The sequence below is a fragment of the Ambystoma mexicanum genome, chromosome 6q, assembly GCF_040938575.1.
Source record: "Ambystoma mexicanum isolate Mex_15411 chromosome 6q, UKY_AmexF1_1, whole genome shotgun sequence".
Taxonomy (NCBI): Eukaryota; Metazoa; Chordata; class Amphibia; order Caudata; family Ambystomatidae; genus Ambystoma; species Ambystoma mexicanum.
In genome coordinates, this window is record NC_090937.1 from 1,602,811,770 (window position 1) to 1,602,835,702 (window position 23,933).

Genomic DNA, 23,933 nt, shown 5'->3' on the forward strand with positions numbered 1-23,933 from the left:
TTTTCCCCAATGTCACTCCGTCACAAATTGGTATGTTCACGATCCGCAGTTCACTCCTTCGTGCAGCACTTATTCGCGCTCACCGGGTCGGCTGGCTGATCTCACGTCCTCGTGTGAGGGTGTTTCACTCCGGGAGCCGAACACACGCCTTCCGGGCCTTCTAACGGCGAGACACACACAGTTGGTTTCGATTTCCACGTGCCTCGGAGGCCCCGATTTTCTCTTGCGTTTTCTGAGGCCATGGAAGGCCGATTTACATCGGGATTTTTCCTTGGGGTGGGTTGGGGGGGTGCGTTCACACAGCGAAATCCTGTATTTGTTCAGCGGGGGGGGTCCAAAGGACAGGGGCTCATTCCATCTTCCGGGGTGCTGGTTACAGAGCTCACAGAGAGAGCATGCCGATCTCTGCGTCCCCTGGTGGCCGTTCGAAGCCAGCTTTAGGTTACCTGGTGAAGTTCAAATAATTGTAGACAGGGCCCGGCATTGTCCTTCAAGATTGCTGCTGAGTTGCTAGCAGTTGTTTTGGCCGATAATGCTCGTGAAAGCCAGGTCCAGTCTGTTGGAACCAGCTGAACTTCTTTGGAATCGCTTTCAACTCGGCACAGCCCACATGTCGAGAGATGGATTCTGGTTGAAAAGTAACGTTAATTTACGGTCATGGGCTATTCTGAACCCTACCTATGCCTAGGGGGGTCCTCATAGTTGGTTGATGAAATCGGTCAGGCTATTATGTCCTCTACTTGGGTTCGACCTACCTTGCTGTTGCAGATAATGTTTCTCTCTGTTGCAAGTTTTTGGCGATGTAAAGGTACCTCATCCAAGAATTTTCCAGCAATCAAGTCGAACCCCTTAATTAATAAGCTCTCAGACGCCTCAAGCAGCATATTTTTGACGACGGGTGACCTGATGTGAAGAAACACAGCATCTAGGTGCCTCTGAGCCCAAAATTCAATCAAAGGCAAATCAGAGGAACGTAGTTGTGTCAAGTTTGGAATAGAGTGAAAAAGGTCCAGGGCTGTTCTGCGATTAAGAATGATCAAATCATTACAATCCAACACTCTCTAGTTTAAAGGTGCGGGATTGGAAGTTTTTATGCCCCAGCCTCTCCAGCGGTTACGCCCTCTGGTCTTGGGTGGTCTTAAGTCTTCCGTCCTTCCTGTTTTTTTTGTGCACGAGAATCTAGTCCATTATGCCGGAATACAGGCACTTCATGGCGCTTGTAATCCTTTGGCGTAACAGGCTGTTCATAAGCTTTTGCTTGCTGTCTTTTCTCTGCCATGGACAAGAATGGAGGCGAAGCCGGAGGAACTGCTGTTATCTCTCCTTGTTCCGCATTACTTTTAAGTTTGGTGGCTGTAGCTACTGCTATCCTCACTGGGGGCTGGGAGCTTGTTGATAAATCCAGTGAGTACTTTGAAAGATCTAGCATTGCTAACAAGGTTGGGCTGAGAGGCTTGGAAGGAAAATGAGCCGCTGGAGTTGAATCGCTGGCGTCGGGAGGCGCTTGCCCAAACCTGTGTAGTGCCGGTTTCTCGACTTACTCTTTTTCTCGGGGCTGGTTTTGGTGCTCCCGCCGAAGAACTCTAGTTAGATTTTTTGACGTTGTAGCTGGTCATCATTAGCGGGTTTACCAATGTTTCTATCCCTTTAACATGACCAAGAAGTCTTTAGGTGATTGAAAATTGAAAAGGCCACATTGCCAGAACCACATTCAACCTCATCTGGAACTGAGATATTGTGTGAGGTCTCGACATTGCGTGAACCGTTCTCCAAAGATAGTCAAGACGTTTCTTCACTCTGTAAAGTCTTGGAGGTGTCTGGCCGGTCAGGGCATTCACATGTCAATTCCACTGGAAAAGACACATTAGTAGTCTGGACAGACTTCGAACTAGTAAGGCACTCTTTACGACCGTTCTTCATATGCAGTGACGATGCCCTCCAGAAGAATAAGTTTGGAATGCGTCATGGCCAGTAGAGTGGTATGATCTTTGAGGGTGTCGTTTAGTTGTTCATACAACTTGGTAAACGGCGCCAGGGCAATGGTGATCGTTGACATCATGGAGAATAGGTCCAGTTTTTCTCTCTTATCAGAGGGAGTTGTACGTAGTTCGCCATGGGGCGGATCAACCTGGATCTTAGAAACAGTAGGGGCAGCAGGCACTGATGTAGAAAGACCCAGACTCGGACCCGCAATTTCATCAAGAGTTTGACTTTCTTCTCCATGCAGCAACGAGTCCTGGCCTACTTCTGAGCCATAGCCACAAAAGTGATGGGTGGAAGGTTTTGAATGAATCTGAACCACTGGCATTGCTCTGGGCAACCTTCCGCACCCTACTTGTGGGCTAGAAAAAACTGGTTCTGTCCTTGCCCGCTGTAAACCGGAGCCTGACTGGAGGCCCCCACAAGGTGGTAACGGCCTCTGACGACCGTGGGTCCCCACAGTGTTTTCCGTAGGTTGCAGGTTCTCCATCTCCCTCATCTGCCCCTTAGTTGAGGCCCCAGAAGAGAGCAATGGGGCATGGGGCTGACACTTCACCCCAAAACCGGTGGGCACCACATGATCCGGAATCTGTAGCCCACTCCCGTTATTGCCTGATGTCAAGCCACCACTTTGCCTGTTCAGCCTGGACGGCGAGGAAGGTGGTGGCAGATGTATAGATGTGGTGGCAGATGCAGGGAAGTTGAACGGGGTAATAAAGTTGAGGTCTGCAACATGGTCCTTATTAGGGCCCTGGGAGTCTCTATTAAGCCACCCCTAAGATTCTACTCCCTCCAAGAGGTCTGCATCTGATGAATCACTAGGGCTGGTTTCAAAAACAGATTAGGTTGATTTTTTAGAAAACATCAAGGACACAATTGGGCTCAAAGCAGGGCCCTGTTTGAAGAGTTTGTGGCATGTGCAAGCCTTAGGAGTGTTTCAGAGGTGGATTCGGCGACTTTTTTTTCTCCCGCCAAACATCCTATAACATGTCATGTGCCTTGGTCGTTCTTGGTCGAGTCTTAACACCAGGGTGGTTAAAAGCGGGGCTTAAGCTGTTCGGTGGAGGGACAGTCACGGGGTCCGTAACGCCAAGGTCTAATATGTGAGGAACAACGCCTAGAGCGTGTTCTTCCTCCTCAACCAGGTTAGGAAAGCCCAGACTCCAATTGTTAGTGATGATTTCAATCGTAGAGGAAACAATTTGTACATTGTCATCTAGTTCATTGTTTTCAAGCGCCCACGTATGAGACGGGTGGAGATGAAAGCAATTGTCCTGTAGACAGTGGGCTATTGTGCACTTGCGACTCAATCAGGACGGGTGTGCCTGATACACAACATGCCAGATCTGCCTCTTCCGGGGGCTTTTGGATATCATCTACAAAAGTCACCACACCCTTAACAGGGGTGGCCATGACAGGTAGGTGTTTAGAGTGCCCAAAGCCTGTGGAGCCGATGCGATAAGGTTCACCTAGATTGGCGGGCAGTTGAGGCGCCGATCAGTGCTGGCAGTCTATGCTCGACAAATGCTCCTGTTCAGGCGTCTGCATAGGCGAACGTGGCTGAGGCCCGGAAAGAGCACTCGGCCTTCGAAAAGGACGGATCACAAGTTGTGTAAATAGGCGGGATAGAGGCTACCATGTCTGTTAAAGTTGCACGTTGCGGCAATGCAGAGGAATTCGCTGCAGTTAGTATCGTAACGTAGAAGGCTGGACTCGAAGGGGTCCGCGTTACAGGCAAAGGGGACATTGTAACGTTTAAGGTGGTAATCTTAGGTGTACTCACCGAATGGCCCTTAAATTACGAGTCCAGTTGGTCCGTAGATGGGGCTGGAAGCCGATGTCGAGCAGATGGGAAACACCCTTGCTCAGACGTATTCCGGAGTTTACAGCTCCTTAACAGCATGGCCTCATCCATCAGCCACCGGACACCAGACACTCTACAACACACCCAATAGGATCCCTGTGTTAGCAAGATGGGTATGGATGGATAACATTCAAGGATCGTTTCATTACCTTGATCTGTTTTTCAAAAGCCCCAGGTTTAACCATTTGCTACTCTACTGGTTGTTTCCTGACAGCACTCATATGGCAAAGCTTTCGTCAGAAATATTCAGATAAGTATAAACGGTCCAAGACACAGACTGTCAAGTTCAGCAATGGCAGGGAGAACATATAGTGCCTGCATGCTGATCTGGAAACTGAAGAAGGATCACTTACTTGTTGTATTGGACACTGTTCTGAAAACCAGCGCTGACAATCCTAGAATGGAGCTATGAGAATCATTGCTGAATTCGGACAGCTCCTGCATGTTTGCAGTGCACCAGCCTAAGAGTGGATGGGGAGAAGCATCCCCTATGAACTCCTCCCATGCTCATAGGTCAGAGACATGCTGAGAACAATGAGCAGTAGACCTGGTGGCAAAGACATCTATTGGAGGAGTGCCCCATCGGTGAAGTAGAATTGCTCTGTTGATTGTTCACTCGTGTAGAACGAGCCAACGTCTAGTCAGGGACTCTGCCTCCCCTTTTTGCTTCCCCTCTACAGATGGGTCTTCACAGGAAAAACTTGGGACTTGAGTGCAGAATGACAACTGCAACAGAAGACGACACAGGGAGTAACGTGCTGTGGCCCCATGTGTTTGGGTAAAATATGGCTTTTCTTTCACTGGTGCGGATTTGTTCTATACATGAGCGGATTTGGGAGTCAGAAAGATGGCTTTGTTTGAGCTGTAAATGAAGGATGTAGAGCCGGGGAATCCTTTGAGCTTACAACTCGGCTGCATCCACTGGTTCTATAGAAGGGATTGCTGGTTCCTCTGCTTCCTGTGGTCAATTGAAAAAGCCTTGTGTCTGCAGACACCACTGGAACTTTCCATTCAGAAACAGGTCTTAGAAATGCCCCGAGACCAGGAGAACGTCCTTACAATACCTCTTAGGTGGGTACACTCTTCTGTGCTTTGAGACTCATCTCGAGATTCAACAAAGTAAGGATGCAGACAATCGGGGCATTGGGGCAGAGCTGGAAACCTCGCTACCAATCGCAGGGCTGCATTCGAAGTTATGGAGCCCAAGCAATCCAGAGGGGAGCTGCTTCATTCAACTTTCAAGGGCTTGTTCTGCAGTTGTGTCAAGTGTGGAATTATGCTTCCTCACCGACATCATTCAGAAACGAGTCGCATTTCAAATGAGCAAATGCAGCTATTCCTCTCGCAGGCAGGCAGCCAGTAGCATTCAACATCTGTACCACACTAAGCCTTGTAGAAACATTGTCTGGTATACATCTTGGACACAGCAGGCTGAACCTACTAGAATCACAAAAAAGCTGCCAGCAATGAGTGCGTTCCTGCAGGAAGCTGTAAGAAGAGATTGCACATCTGCACCCGGGACCCCCGTGTGCAGCCCCAGACTGGAGAGCCATGTCTAAAGCTTCAAAAAGCACTAAATCAGGAGCTATCTCCACCATGCTGCTGGCCCCAGAGAAAGGGAAGAAAGCCGACCCCCCTATGCCCTCCCCTCAGAGAGTTAGCGAGGATAAAGGGTCGCTCGCAACCAAAGAGGACCTCCAAAGCTTTCATGTCCGACATCAATACGGAATTCAGATCCTGTATGGCGGAGCTCACGACCAAACTGGAGCAAACGGAACAACGGGTCGGCAATATCGAACGCAGGATAGTGGAGACTGAGGAACTGGCCACAGATCACCAACTCCTTGGTAGAGGTCCAACGCTCCATCCAGGCATTAATGGACAGAACCGAAATCCGAGTTCAAGCAGGAGGACTTGGAAAACCGCTTCCGGCGCAACAACCTCCGCATCCGCGGAGTGGCCTCAGCGATCCCTGACAAGGAGCTCCCTGGATATAGAAGCCTCTTCTTTCATTCCCTGCTGCCAGACCTAGATGAGACACAGCTCCTCTTGGACATCACTCACAGATTGTGCTCCCGCCGAGGATCCGACACAGACCCCCTTACCCGGATGTAATCACAAGAGTTCACTTCTACACCACCAAGGAGGCTATTTTAGCGATAGGCCGCTCAAAAGATGAACTCTCTTTCCAAGGCTCTCCACTGCAGATCTTCTAGGACCTCTTCCCTTTGACCCTCCAGAAGCGCGGGATGCTACGTCCACTCTCGCTGTTCTTGCGGGATCAACAGATTCGCTAACAATGGCTGTTCCTTACAGCGCTCCAATTCTCATACAAGGGCACCCCCCGCACCATCAGCCACCTTGATGATGCAGCGTCAATCCTCTGCCCGGACTCCCCTGGGGGCACTGAGCCACACTCCCCAAGCCAGATAACCCTGGTACAGGACGCCGCCTCTCCCAAGCCAAAGCGGGCCCCCTGGTCAAGGGTGCAGAGAAGCCGTAAACCCAGATAATACGAGCTGACGTACCTGCGGTCCATACCCTTCTCCAGGGTGGATGCCACCTTATAACCCCTGGAGAAAATCTCAAATATGTCAGCGTTGTCACCCGGTGAGAGCATGGGTGGCCGGGGGGTACCCGACAGACCAATATCGGTCGCCCCGATCACAGGTTGGTCCTCCCGTTGGAGGCCATTGTTGGAAGTTCTTACCTCCCGTTGGAGACCATTTCTAAAAACCCTTCAGCCACAGGACACCCCTATGCAACGGATCACTCACGATTATGGCTGACTTGACCCGCTCCCACTCCCACCCCTCCACAGAATACGGACTTGGAGCACCAGCCCCCGCATACAAAATTAAAGTTCACCACCTTAAACGTCAGAGGCTTAAATTCTCCCCCGAAGAGGAAATTCACCCTTCAAAGACTGCACAATGAGGGGTCCTCAATTGTTTTTTTTTTTACAAGAAACGCACCTAATCCCGGCAGACTTTCCTCGCTTGCGAAGCAGGCTCTACCCAATACAATTCCTTGCCTCCGGTGGAACCATGAAGGGAGGCACCACTATCCTCTTCACTAAGGATTTAAGACCCCTAATCCTGGACTCGATGACTTGCCGCGAGGGCCGCTTTGTAGCGGTCAAATGCTCTATCCTCGGCCAACTCTACACCCTAAGCCCCGAATGAACACCAGGAGGGATTTTATCAAGACCTGGAGGACTCCCTCCTTCCTTTCATTGAAGGACAGGTAGTTATCGGCGGGGACTTCAACGGGTTCCTGGACCCCTACAAGAACAGATGCCCACCCCACCCCCCACCAGCCAGGGACCTGAAGTTGGCGACACCTCTGCTTCACCTATTTCGCATGCTAAATGTCGTTGACTCCTGGAGAGTGCTATCCCCAGAAGAGAAAAACTTTACCTTCTATTCGTATGTCCACCGCACCTTTTCCAGAATCGACCTGTTGCTAGTCTCCCCCCAGATTCTGGCCTTCACGGACGATGTCACGATTGGCTCCTGGATTCTCTCGGACCACGTTCCGGTTTCGCTGGCCCTGCGGGCACACAACCCGGACCCTCCTCCCGCCGCCAATGGAGCCTATACGACCCCATCCTGGGGAACATGGCAGTGAGAGACTCAATCGCCAGATTAATTAAAAACTTCTTTGCGGAAAATCCTGATGAGGACACTTCCCCGGCTAATACCTGGGATGCCATGAAACCAGTGTTTAGGGGGGAGCTGATCGCCCAGGGCGCCTTGTACCACAAACAGAGGCGGGAGGCCCTTACCGTCCTGGAAGCTGAGATCCGGGAGGCCGAAGCCACCCATAAACGGAAGGGCTGGTCCCCGAAATCCTATAGGGCCCTGCAAATGGCGAGGAAGAGACTCGAGGCGCACTACGCCGACGCTACAGCAAACCTGCTGACCAGGACCAAACAATACTACTACGCCCATAATAACAAAGCTAATAGGCTACTGGTCGGTAAGATGGCTAAGGAGAAGAGCAGAAACTTTATCCAGGGCCTGCGCGACACACAAGGCAAGATCCACTATGCGGAGGGTGACAAACTACGGCTGGCGGTCGCCCACCAGTCGGAAATAATGACAGCAGTCCCGCAGGACCCAGACAAGCAACACTCCTACATTCAGGAGGCTTTGCTTCCGCTGCTCCAGCCTGAGGTGAGAGAGGGTCTAGAAACTCCTATTTCCACTGAGGAAGTTGAGGAGGCCATTAAGAGCTTAAAACCAAGAGCACCGAGCCCAGGCGGGTTCTACACACGCTTCTACAAACTCTTCCGCCCTCAACTAGTGGCCCCGCTGACCCGCCTCTTCAACTTATTCGCAGCCACTGACACCGTCACCTCATCAATGCAGGGGTCCATCACTGTTTTGATTCTTAAACCCGGAAAGGACCCCCAGGAGAACAGCTCATACAGACCTATCTCCCTATTGAACCTGGACGCTAACATCTACTCCAAAGTCCTGGCCAACTGCCTTGCCCCTGTTCTCCCAAGCATAATAGAGATCGCAAGCCAAGACTCCCAGCAACTAGCCCTGATCGCTCTCGATGCAACCAAAGCCTTCGACAAGGTGGACTGGCCTCATCTATCCCTCGCTCTAGCAGCTTTTGGCTTTGGCCCGACCTTCATGAGAATGGCCCTAGCGAACTACCAGGCCCTGAGAACCCAACTGAGAGTCAACGGCCGCCTATCGGATCGGATTCCTCTAACATGTGGAACGCGCCATGGGTGTCTGCTCTCCCCCCTGCTCTTCGCTCTGGCCATGGAACCATTGGCCCAGCGGGTCCGCCGGGACCCCCTGATCTTGGGCCTAACAATCAGTGCTACCCAACATAAAATTGCCCTCTATGCGGACGATGTGCTGCTGACTATCACAAACATCGAAGACTCCATGAAGACGGCCCTAGCTGAAATCTGGGCCTTCAGAAGGGTCTCGGATCAACATTCACAAATCTACGGCCCTCGGGCCTGCACCCAGGTGAAAGGGAGTCCTTAGAGAACCATAGCCCATTCCAATGGAGCACCCAAGCGATCCCATACTTGGGGGTTCAGATACCCGCCGACCCAACAAAAGGTCTACCAGACCAACTTCCCCCGGCTCTTCACTGAGCTGGAAAAGGACCTTGCTCGATGGCAGACAAAGGAGATCTCGTCGTTGGGGCGTATAACGGCATGCAAAATGAACCTCCTTCCCCGCTTTCTTTACGCTTGCGCGGCCCTCCCAACTGCGATCTCCCTCCCCCCCTTGCAACGACTCCAACGGAAAATCACTGGCTTCATCCGGAAAGGCAAGAAACCACGGATCCCGCAAAGGACCCGCTAGAGCTCACGATGAAGGACTTGCCAGCCCGGGGAAAGATCTCGGCTCTCTATAAACTGCTGCAGGAGGATCCCCTCCTTTCCAAACCCTTCTACATGGCCCAGTGGGAGGCAGACCTCGGCCGCACGATTGAGGACCACACATGGGTTGACATCTGGACTAGAACGCGCACAGCATCTCGCTGCATAACCAACCGGGAGTGTGCCCACAAACTCCTATTGCGCTGGTACTACCCCACTCTTACGCCTCCACCACTTTCAGCGGGCCCTGGATCCTCATTGCTGGCGCCTCTGCGGTCACCCAGGTTCCAACTTTCACATGTGGTGGACATGCCCTAAGGTAAGGGAGTTTTGGACCCAATGCTTGGCTACCATACGGGACATCATCCAGGTTGAAATCCCCCTGATGCCCGACCAGGTCCTCCTGGGGATCCCGCTCCCGGACGTATACCCGAGATCTGGGAGGAGAGTGACACTGATCTCCCAACTCCTGTTGGCGGCCAAAATTACTGTGGCTCGCACCTGGAAATCCGCAGACGGACCCCTGATGACTCTCTGGTGGCTTAAATTATGGGACATTCTAATAGCAGAAAAGGTCACGGCAGCCAAAGCGGGTCTGCTCCACCGGTTCACCGACATTTGGACTCCAGTCCTGTACTATGACCACAACTACTTGACCCTGACCTTCAAACCCCGCCCGATTGCGAGAGGCCTCTATACGATGGGAGAGGGCTCGCCGCCTGCTCTGGCCGAATGAGGCACGCACCATGGCCTGCTCGCAAACTGTGGGGTGGGAGATGGGATACCCTATTTGATGAGCTATGTGAAATATGATCATTGTTAATGCTTTGTTTCCTGTGCGCTGAGTTATAAATAAACAAATTTAAGAAGAGATTGCAGAAGGAAACAAGCCCATCAGGAAAAGGAAACATCTGGTAATCCAAGTCAGGCAAAATCAGAAATAAAAATGGAGGACTGGGTGCTAGTAGTGCAGGATGGAAAACATGAACGTACACTGGCTATTATTTATGTGTAAAAGCTCACAGGACCAGTGAACTAGAGGTGAAACAAGTCACTGCAGCCTCATGTCCTTTTGTTAACTTACTGGACCTAACTAAAAGCTTTTATAAAGGGGAATAGCCTCACTAGATTGGCAAGATACACTGGGCCCTCGTGATTCCATTGTACATGTTATTACATCCTTTGTCAAAAATACTTGATGTTTCACATATCACAGGCATCCACTCATACATGCCAAAAAAAGTAGAGCAAATACATTTTACCTGTCGTGCTATCTATATTATTGCCATATTGATTCAGGGTTTCTCATTTGCTCCAGTGACTCGTGTCCAGAACCAGCACATAATAAGCATACAATCACATTGTTATATGATTTAGATTAGAATGCCATATGGGCAAGGTTTCATGTTTAAATGACCGCAGGCTTCTCTCAATTCTTTACGAACAGTGTGATCTACAATACACACATCAATGCTATTTCACTAATATAGACTGACACCTGAGAACTGATCTAAAGATACCTGTGTATGCAAAGCATATCACTGAATGAATAACAGGAGGCTTGTTGACCCATTAAAAAAAAAATAGGTGTGCTAACATCTAGGCACATCATCTTTCAAGAGCCTCCTCAAAGCTATTCAGCAATAGACAAGCGGACGATATAAGAATAGAAACGCTGTCCCTTGCAAACAAACACTAGAGGCATTACTCTCGATGCTGCCAATGTAAACAGTTCTTATGCGTTTACAACCAACCAAGCGGTACAGAAGCAGAGAATACTGAAGATTCATCTATATCAAGAAGCTTATTGGCTCCTGACAAGGGGTAAAATAGAAGATACCCCACAACTCTAGCTCCGTGATCCAGAATAATATATATCGACCACAGATTTGGCTTTTCGTATGGAAAAGAAAGGGGTGAAGACTTCAAGCTTCTATAAAAATCATCACTGTCCTGAAGATGGCCCATTAACGATTTCTTAGACTACCGTAGACAACGGAGGTACTAGTATAAGGGGCCGAAACATATGTCGACCTATAGAAAAACCAATTGTTTTTTCTGATGTCATGTATATTATCAACAACTAATATGCCAAAAGAAAATATAAATTGTCAAACCCCGATGTCACAGTGCGAATGAATTGTTACGAAAGGTATGAGTGGTGTACGAAAAAGCCTATAAATGTACAATTTTTTTAAAAATATGTGGTTTTTAACCAATTATTAAAATGATCTATATCTTCATAATTTAACGGTCTGTGTTAAATAAATCGCTCTCCCAAAAAGTACTTACTGTAGATTTACGCAACAGTACTTTAGCACCTGCATCTGTGTTGTCGAAAGACCTTAGAGAGAGGGGTAGTCAGTCTGTTCTGTTTCCTTGTCTCTTAAGAATCTCCCTGTCCACAGACTAGACCCCCCGACAACAAAAAACCTGGGAGTACCCATTGTTATAATATCTTGTTAAAGAATGTACAGAATCTAAAATAGTGGAAACTGGGAAACGATCCATGATATGAAACGCTGAAGACAGGATTAACTGTAAACCAATTCTTTGTCTAAAAGTACAGTCCCCAAACCGTTTTGGTTTCTCTGTAAGAAGATTATACTGCTTTGAAGAGTTGTTTTGTGATTAACAGTGATTTGAAGCATCACAGTCTGCAGCTTAGATAAGCAGCTTTGAATAAACCCTACAATTCGGTATGAAATTAGCAGTCTGGAGTGTGTGGATTTCTCAAGTAATGACAACAGTTGGTTCTGGGGACGACTTTGAGAAAGCATACTCGCATAGTGCAACAAGCTGCAACATATTGCACACCATCACACGCCTGCCTCCTGTGACGGTCACTACTTCTAAACAGAGCATACACATGTATGCACAAGCATACATATGTGACCAGTTTTATTTTATTGCTGCATGTGTTCTCAGATTTAGTAAAACTGCTCTTGGTATAAATTAATTTTTGATTTTTGCGAAAGAATAAATTTGGAGGTGCTTGGGATAATGCAGTGAAGAATTCAGTGCGCCCCTCCCTGGCCATATTGATCAGATTACTGAACAAGTTCCCCCGGGTAAATCGCCCTAAAGGTTGTCATGCCTTTTACATGCACATTATAAGCTTCATTTTGTAATCATGTAGCCAGGAGAGCATTTGGAGACAAAGACCAGGACTTCTCTCCACGTTACAGAGCTTCCAAATCGATGTCGCTGGAATTGACACCTGGCCTAGTAGGATCGTTGTCTGTCTCCCCTTGTCCCCCCCTCCCTGCCTCGTCGCGCCTTGAAACACTTGTGTATAGGCGCGTTACAAATACCATATCATATCATATCATAACCACATGGAACAGATGGATCAGGACTTGAAAGGGCCACAGCAGCTATCACAGAAGTCACACGTTTGAATCTCTGTAGGACCAACTCACTTTTTCATCATTTGCGGAGGTGGTCCATAACCTCTTGAAGCCAAGAGGATGCAATTAATTTTGTTTCGTACATTAACAAATGATGAATGACATACTATGTAGAGCAGACATTTTAAAGGCCTGTTTTCAGTCTTGCACAACTGGGGCAGGGAGGTAAAATAAAAACCCAGTCTCTAAAGTAAAGTGGACACTTTTAGAACTAATAAGTTTGCATGTGTCTCTATGGACTCCTGCACGTCAGTCCGGTTGAGATCCAAGGTGGCGGACACAACTCATACGAACGACCTCAAGAAAAACAAGCTGCTATTAATCTGTTGTCCAAAGGAAGCTTCTTTTTAAGAACATAAATACAATCTTTAATGCTTGTAAAAGTGCAAGAAATCATCGCATGTAGCACTTCCACTGAGTTCAGCCATAGGGTTCTGCTGCTGACGGGACACTAGTGCAGTCTTAGCTTTAGTGGAAGTAACAGTGATCACTCAAAGGTCATAGGACTGTGACATGCATACAATAATCCACTAGAGAAACAGCTTTAAACGTCCTCACTCTCAGTGATCAGAAGGTCTGAAAAATTTGGTTATCTTCATACATATAATTAAATCCCTGCTATACCCAAATTATACAAGGCATCGTCAGCCGATTTATGAACACTAAAATGAAACATCAAGACATATCTTAATACAATGTAAACTTTGATACACCTTTTGATAGTTTCAAATGGAATGTATGGTGCAAGACTATATAGAAGTGAAAAATCAGAAGTGGTACTTTTGGTAACAGTCATGAAGATCAGCTATTCCTCTGTGCCGATAATATCTACTAGAAACACTCCGCCAGTCTGGAAATATTGTGCCGGTAATTACGCTTCCCCGCGCGTTTCCGGCTTAGGTTGAGATCTGAGATCATATTGTGAACCTCTCCACTGGTAACCAACCTTGACAAATGTGATGGTACAGACGTTTAATCTTCATAGTCCACTGCTGATTCAGCAGAGTATTTTAAATAGAACTTCTATATCAGGTACAGAATGTACAGTCGTAGTCTTGTAGACATTAAACACCACCGGTCTGGGCACCTGTACACTAGCGAAGTGCATTTTTGATCTACTGGAGACTATTCTGTAAGCCAGGTGTAGTATAATAAATTAGAATAACAAAATGTTCACTAAACGGAATTTGCTCTGTGGCGGAGGAGGAATGGACTCTTTTTCATATCCATTCCATGATTTCTACATCTGTGACCTGATAAGTGCATATATGAAAAGACTGTGGTCCTACTACCAATGACTGAAATGCCCTCATCAAGGCATAAAATAAGCCGCCTCCCAAAGAAACCTGCAATGCAATTCTGTAGGTTTGCTAATTAAATTAACACCCGAGTTGCAAAACTAGCTATTTAAGTTTCCCTGTTCAATAAAAACACAGCTCACCCTGTATTCCTCTCTTACCCGCAGGGCTCTCACTACCCCCTTTTCACTGCAAGTTCAACGGGGCAAATAGAGAAGGAGTGCAGGAGTACTCCTCTCCTCCACTCTTGTGCCAAATGCCTGTGTGGGAGTGCTATGCAAGATTTATATTTTTTCTAATGATTGCAAACCAGAAGTAATCAGGATGATTAAGTGGCTTGCATTAAGCTAACTATATCATGCCTGGCAAAGACCGTTGCATTAAAATACAATATTCTTTTAAAAGACAGTCCTGTAAGTTGTTATATAATGCAGAATTACAGTATTGCTACAATTGTCTCCATGTTTTACAGTAAAATTTAGGTTCGTGTATCTTAATTTCATTGAGTCCACTATATTTCATTTTGTTGGGAAGATGCATCACATTGACGAGTGAACACTTTTGAAAATGTACATGATCACACATCACATGCTTTTGATGGCAAACCCAGTACTGTTAGTTGCTGGGTACATACTGTTAGGGAGAATTCTCTGTAAAGGCTAATTTCCCAAACCTAGTGAGTCCCCCAGCAGCTTTGCTGGATTTTTGGGGTTTGTTGTTTTCTCCTGCTAAGAGTGAGACTCTTTTTCTCCCACTCTTAGACATGATTTGAGGTGCTTTTTGACTTAGTATGTGTTCATGGGCTATGGGATAACCTCTTTCCACTCCATAGGGCATCATGTGTTTCTGTATGTGTGTTACACAGCACCCTCAGTGCAGTAACACAGGGGTGTCATAGTGACTCCCCAACTTAGACTCCATACCCTGGGACTGACTACTGTCTCCCAGAGCATGTAAAGTCACCATTGACTTTACTAGTCCTAAATTGTGAAGAGAACCAGTACACACCATCATATTGTGGAAGTACTGGTAGGGGTAATTCAGTTGCCCCTGGGTCTGTTTCCAAGGGGGCACTGTGCAGTCCCCCCCTTGTCGAGTTTCTGGCTGGTGGCAGTGGTTACCACGCAAAATATTCCTTCGGAATTTTCTCTATGGGATTTTCCCATTGATTTTAAATGCACCACTTTTTGGTGCAATGTTAAAGATAACGCCGCTTTATTTATTTAATAGTAAATCCACGGTTGGGTCTTTTTGCCAGAACTCTTTTCCAAAATGGCGTTTGTGTCCGTCTCTGTAACTCTGACCAAGGTCGAGCCCTTTGTTCCACTATTTTGGCGGGCTTCTCCACAGAAGCCCTCCAAATGGTGCCACTCTGTCTGGGTTCCATAGGAGGGGTGGCGGGGGGATTTGGCACCCTGGACTGAGTTGTCGTAGCAACTCAAGTCGCACTCTTCTCTGATTGGCCCAGTGGTGAGCCGCCCGGCTCACCACTTAGCATGTGTGATTGACAGCTAGGTTGATGAATGGGGGTTTTTCTGCATAAAAGCAGGGCCTTTGGGACTGGAAATTCAGAGGTCGCCACAGGACCTAAGAATCCGAAGAGGGAAGACGCTGAGCCATCTGCAACAACGACACCACCAGTGAAGCCCTGCTGCAACGAACTCACCACTTTCCCAACGACAAGAGAAGATCTTCTGCTGGACAAGTCTTCTCCCCTTAAGCTGGTGGGACCAACCAGTTTGCCTCTTTCACCTTCCAAAGACGTCTCTTGGTCGAATCGCCCGTGCCAAGCACCCCGGCGGCCGGATAGCCAAGCTTCACCACTTTGACCGCGAATAAAAGGACTGCACCTTTTAATCGGGAACTCCACCCTGGTTTTATCCCTGGGCAGTGCAACGACTCCAAGTTTCCTCCTCGATGAGATCCTTTCTTCCCCTGCTCGGAACAACGAACTGCAACCACTGCCAGGAACTGCCACCGCTGGAGCTTCCTCTCTCTTAAGGTACTGTGTCCTACCTGGCCTCCCTTTCTACAGATTGCTAAAGGTGACCCTTAAATTCTTGGCTTTCTATACTGGGTTGGCCCCAGACCTTCTAACTTTGTTTCTTGAACTAAAGCAACCTCTTTTGAACACTCTGCAAAGACTTTTAGTGCAACTTAAACTGTGTGATCCTGGGCACATTTCGCCTTGCTCCATTTAAAGTGGGCCTGGCCTATGAACTTTGGCTCTACAGTATATTCTGCCTGTATTCCTTTGCTCTGACTCTTAAAAAGTGTTGGGACTGTATTATTCTTATGCTCTGGCTTTTTCTCTCCCTCTAACCAAACTATTGGAGTGCCATCTTAGTTAGGCGCTCACATCTGTCTTAACAAATAGTGGTGTTTTAACTCTGACTTGTCTAATATTTATTAAGGGAGGTGTGTATACTTTATCTGACTATGTTTTAACTTGCTTTTGATTTAGAGTGCTAGTGTATTGCCTAAAGTGTGTTTTAAATAAATAACTCTATACTTTGATACAAAGCTCTGGTCAGTGTTTGTTTGCTCTACTGTGTTTTTAGTCCTATTGTGTATACTCTACATACTGCCTTACTCTTCTTGAGAGAAGTCTGACTGCTCAGCCACAGCTACCAGGTAAATCTGAGTGGTGCGGACTGCTACCAATTGGGTTTACTGCTAACTCCTGTAGTCTTGATCTTTTTGCAGTGTTCCCTGAGGGAACTGCACAGGATTCTGCCTAACACATACATCTGTGCAAATGGTTTTCAACAATGAGATGAACCCCTACTCCTTTACATTCCATCTGATCAACCTGTTGTTTGATACCAGATACCCTGAAAGTGAGATGGGCGCAAACTACAATATTCCGCCTAGTTTGCCCAGTTCTCTGCCTGCTACGCCATCCACTTTGCTTAGTCTCTTACTTTCTTTCCTCTTGCATAACGAATACACAAAGCTAACTAGAGGTTTACACAACGTAGTGATCAATAGTTCCATCCAGACTGTACATCTACAGCTCTACTGCAATACCATGCACCATAGTAAGCCTCAAGAGCTTGCTTTGCTCGGGTTATGATTGCATTATATATGTTAGAACCAGAAGGAGGGAGCTGGCTAAACTGTTTTCAGAGCCTTTGTCTCAGATCAATTTTTGTGTGTCCATTCATGCAGGTAACCTTTCACATTTTACAGACGCTCATCTAGGGTTCGGAAGTCTACCTGCCCACTTGCAAAGTTAAGTAGATTTCATGAAGGGAGAGTAACATTTTGCAGAGGATGTTGGAAACTTTTATATGACATTTACTTTGCAATACATGTCCAATAAAAGTTTCACTGTTAACGGCTGGCCTCTGGGTGGCAGCAGTGTCCCAAACAAAGTGGGTTTGTGGTCACATGTGCCATTTTACAGAAAGCGCATTTAAATTTGTTGTCATTCACTGCCATGGGTCTAGTGCATTTCTCTTAGGTTGAGTGGCTATACTAAGTTACTTGACCTGCAGGTCTTGCGGAATTGATGCTGTTATGTCTTAGATACAAATAACTTCTGTTGACACTAAAAATATTAGTACAACACTGCTAATCAAATGTGTTTGCTTGCTAATCAAGAATTTTTGACAATAAACGTATGCCTTGCTCATCATCTGCTTATCTAAACCCTTTTCCAGGTCAACAAGGGGAACAGGCAGATGTGGCTTCTTGGTATCACTGCCTCATGGCATACTAATACCAGAGGTAAGTGGTTCTGGAAGTTATGGACTTAAACCTGATCAACGCTAGGGCATACATTGCTTGTTTAGCTCCGTAACAGATGAATTCCTTAATAAACCAGTAAAGTATTAATTGATCTGCAGATACAGAGGTGCCTGAACATCTTTAAGGATGCTTTCCCACCAAGGAGTAGTCACAAACCTGTTGCTCAGCAGCTTCCCCTTGCTAAATGGCAGAATAAGGGCCTCATGTACCAATTGTGTGGCATATATCAGAGTAACGTTAACCTGGGGCCCAATAGACACTGCGCCCAGTATGGGTGAAAAATAGGAAGCCTTTCAGGAAAAGGAAGCAACAGCAAATGGGGCGGCACAGGAGGGGAGCAAGTTCTGGCCCAACCAATAGGTGGCACAAACCGGAACGGAGGGTGGTGGAAGGCAGACATTCAAGCGGCAGAAGAGCAATGCGAGCACATGTGGTGAAATCTAAACATTGTTACTGACCGGCTTCATTTGGAGTCCGCTTGTTCACATCCACCTGTGGAATGCAGGCCATCACTAAGTTAAGAGGGAGCGAAGGACAGGGAACTCATTTCTACTGACTTGATATCTGTACCAAGACAGACCCAGAAGGATTTAAAGGCCTCTCTTGGTACATCTGAGAAGAATTCTACAGATATCAAGTCAGCAAAAATAATTTCTAGAATTTAAGAGCTTGCCTCTGATCGAAATGTGCATGGGTTTTCCCGCACATTGAGCAATTTCCACAGACCACAGGGTCTGCTGATTTATTTGATAGGATCTTCTGCTCATGCAGCAGGATGTTGGGCCTTATAAGAGAAATAGAAGTGACAGATCGAAGTATGAGGTGGAAAATAATGAGTCCAAAGAAAGATTACAAGCTATTTATGGTGTCAAATTAGAACGTAAAAAATATATTTTCAAAAACAAAGCATGGCTCCTACAGGGTGGTTCAGCCTGGTGGGTGCAGGTGAAGGGGTTGCCACATGCCAAGAGGAGCATTAACCAGAAAACCATGAAAAACATTCTGAAATCTGTGTGGATCAACAGTTTATATTTTCTTTCAAATCAAATTAATAAAGCCGGCTATTTTGGGGCTAAAAGCAATTTACACAAAATCAGTGCGATATCTGTACAGCTTACTTTTAGATGGATGTTAAGGTCCTGGTAAGAACCGGAAAGGTCAGGTAGCTCAGAATTAAGTAAACAGATAATGAAGCCTTGCACTGCAAAACTTACCATCAAAAAGTGTGTGTGTGTGAGAGACAGAGAAAAAGACGGACAGATTGGGTGGTAGTACCTGCCTCGAGATGCAGACCAATCAGGAGCAGATTGGATGTTCAACTTTCGGGGAAAGGGTCAGCAGGCTAGTGGAACAACCAGGTTTCGAGGGCTTTGCAGAAATGCAATGTGGGAGGATTAATTTCTGAGAGTAAGTGGCAGGGAATTCCATTGTCTGGCAGCAATGAATGGGAAGCTATCACTACCTGCTTTGGCCCGACAGACTCTGGGGATGAATCGGTGGGAATATGGTGTTCTAGAGGGTCTAGAAGAGCCCACTCTAACTACTTTTGAGGAAAGGTAGGGGGGGCTGTGTGAGTGAACATTTGTGAATAACGGCGAGATTTTTAAATAGGACGCGTGAGATGTGTTCTCTTTTAAGAATGTTGAGAGCAGCTCGAAGTGCGCTGTTTTGGATTATTTCGAGTTTCATTGGGTTTTTCTAGGAGGTGCCAGCAAAGAGGACATTGCAGATTCCAGTGTTGAGCCTATTATTGCTCTAGCAATTGAGAGGCAGTTTTCAGTGGATAAAAATGTTTTGGCTGCGATAATCAGTTTAGTGTAGTAAGCCGCTGAGGAGGCGATAGCGCCGACTTGGCATGACATGAAGAGGGTAGCATCAATATAGACTCCTAGGATCTTGACCGAGGAGGAGACAAGGCTCTGAATGGTGTCAATTGTGAAAGTGGTGTATTGGCATGAAGGTTTTTTTTAGGGTTTCCTGGGGGAACTAGTAGGAGCATTTCCGCCTTTTTATTCGCCTTTGAAGCAGAGACAGTTGGCTGCCATCCAGGCCTGAAGGGTGGAGTAGGTTGTGTTGAGGGCCTTGGCATCAGTTACTTGAGAGTGGGAGGAGGACTTGTGTGTCATCGGCACAGCTGGTGTATGCTATGCTGTAGGGTCTGCAGATGACCGGTTAAAGAACGAACAGGGAAGACTCCGTTGCATATACTGCGGAGGCTGACAAACTGGACAGGAGCACACATTTAAAGTTGCAAGCTAGTATCCAGGCACAAGTCTCAAACCAGTCACTCAGTACAACAGATACACACAGCATACAATCCCTTACTCATGACTAGCTAATAGCTCATCGCGAGTGCACGTAACATTGGACTCTCTTCCCCTGCAAATTCTTTAGGCCTGTATCGGATACCATTAAACCGAGGTTGTTTTGAATCATTAACAATTCCCATAAGTCCCATCACACACTGTCTGCTTCAGTGTGTGAGAGAGAAGATGAGCGGATGCCATTGCAAGGCATCTTACAGTGGGCGGAGTCGGGTTCTGCGGCAGTCGTCCATATGAGTAGAGTGACTGCTATAGTGCCGCCACGTGTTTCGAAACCAGACTACAATCTCATTGTGCAGGTGTTCGTTGTGGCCACGCAGTTCTCGACTGTGAACTGCTGTGGCTTCCTTTAATCTGGGAAAGAAACACCAATACTACCGCCATCATACACCTTGCCCCTCAACCCCATTGTTCCGTCTTGGGGGTGGGGCCGTTTTCCCCGTTGTTCCACCTTTTCCTTTGTCCCCGGTGACCGCTTCGGGTGAACACTGGTGGGGAAAAGAATCAGCACCATTCGGACAAGCCTCTGCACTGCAAGGCCGCTACAGTGGCGATTAGCACAGGATAAAAACGTAAAAATATCAGAAGACAGGCTGGAGGGGTTTTCATCAGAGTTTTGGAATTGTTGGAGAGTTCATTAAAGTGGAGTCGGTCCTTCTCAAAAGTGCCATTCACTTCAGACTTCTCAATGCGGCAGGCCATTTGAATATTGGTGCAATCTGCAGACCTACTCCAGTTTAGGAAATGGATTCACGAGGCCTAAGGGGAAGAGCACGTCACGGCTGCAGCGCAACATTCGGGAAGCAAATTGATATGAAGAAGCACACAAGGCCTCTCCAAAGTCTACCCATACAGGGATAGAGCAAGGGTAGAAGCACACAAGGCCTCTCCAAAGTCTACCCATACAGGGATAGAGCAAGGGCAGAAGCACACAAGGCCTCTCAAGGCCTCTCCAAAGTCTACCAATACAGGGATAGAGTAAGGGCAGAAGCACACAAGGCCTCTCCAAAGTCTACCCATACAGGGATAGAGCAAGGGTAGAAGCACACAAGGCCTCTCCAAAGTCTAACCATACAGTGATAGAGCAAGGGTAGAAGCACACAAGGCCTCTCAAGGCCTCTCCAAAGTCTACCAATACAGGGATAGAGTAAGGGCAGAAGCACACAAGGCCTCGCAAGGCCTCTCCAAAGTCTACCAATACAGGGATAGAGTAAGGGCAGAAGCACACAAGGCCTCTCCAAAGTCTACCCATACAGGGATAGAGTAAGGGCAGAAGCACACAAGGCCTCTCCAAAGTCTACCCATACAGGGATAGAGCAAGGGCAGAAGCACACAAGGCCTCTCCAAAGTCTACCCATACAGGGATAGAGCGAAGGCAGAAACACACAAGGTCTCTCCAAAATCTATCCATACAGGGATAGAGCAAGGGCAGAAGCACAAAAGGCCTCTCCAAAGTCTACCCATACAGGGATAGAGCAAGGGTAGAAGCACACAAGGCCTCTCAAGGCCTCTCCAAAGTCTACCCATACAGGGATAGAGCAAGGGCAGAAGCACACAAGGCCTCTCCAAAGTCTACCCATACAGGGATAGAGCGAAGGCAGAAACACACAAGGTCTCTCCAAAATCTATCCATACAGGGATAGAGCAAGGGCAGAAGCACACAAGGCCTCTCAAGGCCTCTCCAAAGTCTACCCATACAGGGATAGAGTAAGGGCAGAAGCATACAATGCCTCTCCAAAGTCTACCCATACAGGGATAGAGCAAGGGCAGAAGCACACAAGGCCTCTCCAAAGTCTACCCATACAGGGATAGAGCAAGGGCAGAAGCACACAAGGCCTCTCCAAAGTCTACCCATACAGGGATAGAGCAAAGGCAGAAACACACAAGGTCTCTCCAAAGTCTACCCATACAGGGATAGAGCAAGGGCAGACGCACACAAGGCCTCTCCAAAGTCTACCCATACAGGGATAGAGCAAGGGCAGAAGCACACAAGGCCTCTCCAAAGTCTACCCATACAGGGATAGAGCAAAGGCAGAAACACACAAGGTCTCTCCAAAGTCTACCCATACAGGGATAGAGCAAGGGCAGAAGCACACAAGCCCTCTCCAAAGTCTACCCATACAGGGATAGAGCAAGGGCAGAAGCACACAAGCCCTCTCCAAAGTCTACCCATACAGGGCTAGAGCAAGGGCATGCGACAACCTAAGCAACAGGACATTTTACCGCTTTCACCTCCTCGAGCAATTCGCTCACATGTGAGGTCTGTGGTGGATCGTCCGGCAGCGAGCGCCCTTGCGCTGCTAGACCCATACAGAAGGCGCTCTTCCGCACCCTCCAAGGCTCTGCTATCCCGACACAGGGGGCGCATAGAAGGGCGCCGATCGGGTAAGGCAGCAAAGCATGCAAGAAGTGCACAGCATTGGATCGTCAGCAACAGACCCACGAGCTGGACACAGCAGGTTCTCACCGACTAGAGGACCTTTGGGCATAGAGCCAACACGCCAGATGTCTACCTTAGAACGACGAAGACATGGTTGTCTTATAAATTACACCTATACAAATGCACATGTTCCATCTTTAAAAAGTTGTTATTCAAATCATGCACTGATCGCCTCATTGCTGCCTTGGCAATGAAGGCCTCATCTGGGTACAATGATATTAAGTGTTCCCTTGCCACGGCCGGGAGAAACTAGCTCAAGTAAGTACAATCCGTTCAGCATTATCCATTCCAATAATTACAGAAAAGCATGCAACGACAAGGGCCAGTCACATCACGTGCTAGGATCCAGCCCATATGGAATGAACATCAAATGCACGTTAGGAGAGACACCATGCAAGCAAGCAGGGCGGGCCGTGCGCCATGTTAATGTGGGTGGAGACGCATGCAAGAAGGCGACCTACAGACACGCGAAGGCACTCTGGGCTGGAAGGACGCGATCGGCTACTAAAGAAATGGGAAAACGGACAAGCCATAACAGCCGCTTGTCTCTGGTAGCTGCGAGTGGAGGGGCGTGAGCCGGGCTGGGCACAGGGGTTGCTTGCAGAGTTCCGGCGCCGGCGCTTGCACTTGCTTTCCAGCGCATTCTTGCAAGTGCTGCATTCTTCTCCCCGGCCTCTGCAGCATCGCCCAGTTGCGCGGATGGTGTCATGCAGCTGCTGCAGCACGGCTATATGCCCAGGCGCCACAGGGCTTGCATCCTAAAACGCAGCGTTTTGTCGCAAGTAATCACGAATATTCATTTGTTATAGTGCTCTTCATCGATAAGGAAGAAAGTGCATCTTTGCCAAGCTCCTGCTCGTTTATCATCATTTCACAAATGTCCTTCCATCAGCGTCATTTTATTTCATTTGCCTCTTCTAGGTCAGAGTTATGTCCAGCTAAACCAGCTCAAGTTTATAATGCAGTCCTGATGGGGGGTATTTTTAAAATGATAAGAATGTGCACTATGGTGCATGTTGTTACGGATCCATTTACATGTGTACACAGCATTCAAGCTCTCCAGAAAAAGGTAACCTGGAGGAGCGGGGGGGAGGGGGTAGTGGTGATCACCCTTTACACCTTTCCGGTGGAAATGTCCCAATGCCTCGGGGCACCCAGGTCGGCAGTCTTATAACAAAGCCAAATATATGTTTATGGGGTACATATGTGATTTGCAGTATGCGCATTACAGGCTGCCTTTGCTGGCACCCTCAGGCCTTCACCTGCCTCCGGGTTGGAGGTATCCAGCAGCCATCTAATCACCTCGTTCACTCCGGTTCCAACTGCATTCGTTTATTGCTTAAATAGCTTTTCAGTGGACATTTTAGTGTTTCAGGTCCTTTTTACGTTCTGAGCTGAGGCCAAATAAGCCTGTCCCATGATAATGTGCAGCTACATTGCGCCTCGCTCCATTCCTTGGTCTCCCCATTAAAATCTATGCACCATACAGGCGCCTCAGACTGGCT

At 47.6% G+C, this 23,933-nt stretch overlaps 1 protein-coding gene across 6 annotated transcripts in view; it reads right to left on the reverse strand.

The window, feature by feature from the left end:
- Positions 1-23,933, reverse strand: part of DCTN1 (dynactin subunit 1) — a 1,327,898-nt gene that overhangs the window by 875,371 nt on the left and 428,594 nt on the right. The window lies entirely within an intron of this gene.